Raw genomic sequence first — 4,865 nt, forward strand, 5'->3', positions numbered from 1 at the left:
CTCACTTTTAAGGCTGAGTACGGTGGTTCAAGCCTATAATTTCAGCACTTTGGGAGGCTAAGGCAGGCAGATTGCTTGAGCACAAGAGTTCAAGGCCATCCTGGACAACATGGTGAAATTCCATCTCTACAAAAAAATACAAAAATTAGCTGGGCATGGTAGGTGCACCTGTAGTCCCAGCTACTCAGGAGGCTGAGGCGGGAGGATCACTTGAGCCTGGGAGGCCGAGGCTGCAGTGAGCCAAGATCACGTCACTGCACTCCAGCCTGGGCCTGGGCAACAGAGTGAGACCCTGCCTATTTAAAACAAACAAACAAACAAACAAACAAAAACTCTAGGATTCATAGACGTTAAAAAGACTTTCTCAAGGTCAGACATGGTATAGCCAGGATCTGACTCCAGTCAGCTGACTCCACGGCTCCTCCACAACTGTGTCCTCTGCCCACTGTGGTTCATTTCTGTTTGGGTGTAAGGACAAATAGAAAGAAAGTGGGATGCAGAATCTGATGTTTCAGGTTTGGGTTCCTGGAAGACAGGGTCTCAGTTTACAAAAGTGAGACATTCATGGGAGGATGCTGCTGTGAAGTGGGAGGGGAAGAGATAGAAGGTTCCATTTTTGAATTTGTTCATCTGACTGACAGAAGACAGCAGTCTGTTGGAAATGCTGGCCTGGCATTCATGGGAGGGGTGGATGTGGGAGCTGTTGCTGGGCTAATTAGTAAGAGCAATAAGTGGGTAAGCTCAGCAGGGAGAGAAAGGAGGAAAAGAGGCAGAAAAAGAGAGAAGAGAGAGGAGCCCAGAGCCAATGCCAGATGCTGGGGAAATGCCCACACTGTGTTCAGTAAGCAGACAGAGAGAGGAGCCAACCTGGAAGACAGAAGCAACAGGTGCACCCTGAATGCCCAAGACGAGACTGAGAGGCTCTTACTGTGGCAAATTGCAATGTCATGGGCTGAGTACAGATTAGCATATGTAGATCATGTTTCAGGCCCATAGTTCTGGAATCTCCGTGACAGCTATGTGAGATCAACAGAGCTGTGTCATCATTTCCATTTTACTAATAAATCAGCAACCACAATACTAGTCCATTTCTCAAGGTCATACACCAGCACTACATCCATATCTTCCAAGTCCAGATTCCTGCTCCCTGAGGAAGAAAGTAAGGAGTGGGAGAGGGAGCCATGTGTAGGCAACAGGGGATGCATCACAAGTACAGACAAAAAAAAAATCATAAAACCAATGGTACTAGCGATTCTACACAAAATGCATCTTCCTGAGAAATCTTTCTGTGGTGTAAGTTCTCAACAATTGCTGCAGTTACTGGTGAGTTTTACTAGTACATATGTAAGTTTCCAATTAACACACTTGAATTACTTACTCTCTCATAAGCATCATCTTATACTTAACCGAAGTTACTCTGGAGAATCCTCAGTGATTCTGGCTTACCAGGACTCATCCACAGAAAGGTGTTTTGAGAATAAATTGGTAACACTTTAGAATCACTCAAGTTTGCTTCCAGCCCATTACCTGGCTCCAACCCTGTGGTACCATCTGCTACTGTATTTAAAAGGCTGGGTGTGGTGGCTCACAGCTGTAATCCCAGCACTTTGGGAAGCCGAGGCAGGTGGATCACTTGAGGTCAGGAGTTCGAGACCTGCCTGGCCAACATGGTGAAACCTCATCTCTGCTAAAAATACAAAAATTAGCCAGACATGGTGGCAAGTGCCTGTAATCCCAGCTACTCGGGAGGCTGAGACACGAGAATTGCTTGAACCCGGGAGGTGGAGGTTGCAGTGAGCCGACGTGGTGCCCCTGCACTCCAGCCTGGGCCATAGAGTGAGACTAAGGCAGACTTGAAATAAATGAGGAGAGCACAGCGATTGCGAAGATGAAGAAGCAGAACTTGTAATACTTCGATTTTGTCATTTTATGTGATGACTTATGTGATGGTTAATATTGAGTGTCAACTTGATTGGATTGAAGGATGCAAAGTATTGATCCTGGGTGTGTCTGTGGCGGTGCTGTCAAAGGAGGTTAACATTTGTGTCAGTCGGCTGCGAAAGGCAGACCCCAGTCTGGATGGGCACAGAGTAATCAGCTGTCAGTGCAGCCAGAATAAAAGCAGGCCAAAGAATGTGGAAGGACTAGACCGGCTTAGCCTCCTAGCCTACATCTTTTTCCTGTGCTGGATGCTTCCTCCCCTCAAACATCGGACTCCAAGTTCTTCAGCTTTGGGACTTGGACCGGCTTCCGTGCTCCTTAGCTTGCAGACGGCCTATTGTGGAACCCTAACTTGTGATCATGTGAGTCAATGTTCCTTAATAAACTCCTATATATATGTATCTTCATATATATATATATCTTCGTGTATATATATATATCTTCCCATATATATATATGGGAGTTTTATACACACACACACACACATATATATACATATATGTATTTTATTAGTTCTGTCCCTCTAGGGAACCCTAACACAGTTGGATTTTTTTTTTTGGAAACAGAGTTTCACTCTGTCACCCCAGCTGGAGTGCAATGACATGATCATAACTCACTGCAGCCTTAACCTCCTGAGCTGAAGTGATTCTCCCACCTCAGTATCTGAGACTCCTGAGTATCTGGGACTACAAGTATGTACCATTATGCTTGGCTTTAGGGGAAAAAAAAATTGTGGAGATAGAATCTCACTATGCTGTCAAGTCTGGCCTTGAATTCCTGGCCTCAAGCAATCCTCCCACCTCAGCCTCCCAAAGTGCTGGCATTACAGGTGTGAGCCACTAAGACTGTTATGGGAAACCTCGTTCCAAGGCAGCTGGAGATACAGTCTTCTCCTACCTTTCGCTCAAGGCTAAGTCTTGCAGAGTCAGAACAAATGATCACAAGTCCTTATGTGATGTCAGTGATGAGAGATTCCCATGGTTCAGGTTATCCCAGGTCATAAGACCTGGACTCCACTTTGATTTCCAGAAGCAAGGCTGCCATCATCAGGTCCTCTCTAAAATGGCCAAGGGCCTCCCTCTGTGCATGTCTCCAGTGACAGTGACAAGTTTCTGCCTAATATCATTCACCTCTCTATCTGTTTTGCAATCACTTTAGAGCAAGTATTTTTCTTCTACCTTTTTATATTCCATGGTAGGGTATCCTGCAGAGAAAAGATGCTCAATAAAGAGTAAATTCTCAAAGAAATTCACTCCATTGGCTCATGCCTGTAAACCCAACACTTTTGAAAGGCAAGGCAGGAGGATCACTCAAGTCCAGGAGTTTGAGACCAGCCTGGGCAACATTGCAAGACCTTGTCTCTAAGGAAAAAGAAAAATAAAGAAATTCAGTCCATTGTCAATTTCATTTCTGCAATGAAATGAAAATTGTGATGACCCCAAATCTTTTCTTATTTTGTACAAGAAGAGGTTGAAAGTGAAACTGTTTGGGGCTTCTGGAAGCTTGGGTAAGAACCTAAATTTGGCCTGAGAACAACAGAATTGGGCACATGACATGTAATTTTTGCTTTTATTTGAGCCTCTAAACCCTCTGACTAAGGAAGAACTGTCAGGCGACAATGAGTTAGAACAGGCAAGTCGTATAAAAAGGGCCTATGAAAACATCTATTCAGACCCCTTTATCTCCACCCAAATACCCTCCAGTATGGGTCACTCTTTAACTAAGTTTTGCACTTCGAAGAAGCTGTGATAGTAAGAGGCACCTTCTTGATACACTGCCAAAATGTTCTTCCCTGCAAGAGAAATATGGAAAGGTAGAGGGCATGTCATAGATCTGGTTCCCAGGAAGCCCACTCCAAGATGGAGATATGGGCACAGGAAGTGCACTGAGGAGGTCCTGGGGCGGACGCCTGAGAGGAGTGAAGGCCACAGGAGAAGCAGCAACAACCAAGGCCTCAGTGGGCCTCCAGGGAGCTCAGGGGTTGTTATTTTCTCATACTTCTGGAGACTGGAAGTTCAAGATCAAGGTGTCAGTAGGTTTGATTTCTGCTGAGGCTTGCAAATGTCTACTTTGACTTGCAGGGATGTCTGTGTTTTCGCTGTGCTCTTCCCTCTGTACACACGAACCCCTGGTGTCTCTTCCCTTTTTGTGTGTGTGTGTGTGTTTGTTTTTTAGTTTTGTTTTTGAGACAGAGTCTTGCTCTGTCACCCAGGCTGGAGTGCAGTGGCACAATCTTGGCTCACTGAAACCTCCGCCTCCTGGGTTCAAGGGATTCTTGTGCCTTAGCCTCCCAAGTAGCTGGCACTACAGGCACATGCTACTACACCTAGCTAATTTTTGTATTTTTAGTAGAGATGGGGTTTCATATATGTTGGCCAGGCTGGTCTCAAAGTTCTGACCTCAAGTGATCTGCCTGCCTTGGCTTCCCAAGTGCTGGGATTACAGGTGTGAGCCACCGTGCCAGCCTGCCTTCCTCTTCTTATGACGACATCCAGTCCTCTTGAATTAGGACCCACTCTAAAGACCTCATTTAATCTTAGTTACCTCTTTAAAGACCCTGCTCCAAGTATTTCTGCCACATTTGAGGTAAGTTCTCAAACCAGTGCATTGTGAGGAACAATTCAGTCCATAACTGTATGTTACATTACCTAGTGTCATTTTCAGGACTTAATACCATAACGTTTTGGAGTTGGATGAGTTATTAGAAGTGTTCAAATTTACTTTTTCCTCAAACCTAGAATCCCTGGCAGACAGTGGTTAATTCACTGGACAACTGTACGTTCCCAGTTGGCAAGTCTGGTATATGGGATTGACAATTTATAGCAGGTAAAAGTAGAAGGAGAGGTGGGTGGAGGCAGGGTTAAGCAAGAATACTGAATTCCAAAGCAGAATTGATCTGTAGTAATAAAAGGAGGTTACAGGCC

Source organism: Colobus angolensis, unplaced genomic scaffold (assembly GCF_000951035.1).
Source record: "Colobus angolensis palliatus isolate OR3802 unplaced genomic scaffold, Cang.pa_1.0 Scaffold255, whole genome shotgun sequence".
Taxonomy (NCBI): Eukaryota; Metazoa; Chordata; class Mammalia; order Primates; family Cercopithecidae; genus Colobus; species Colobus angolensis.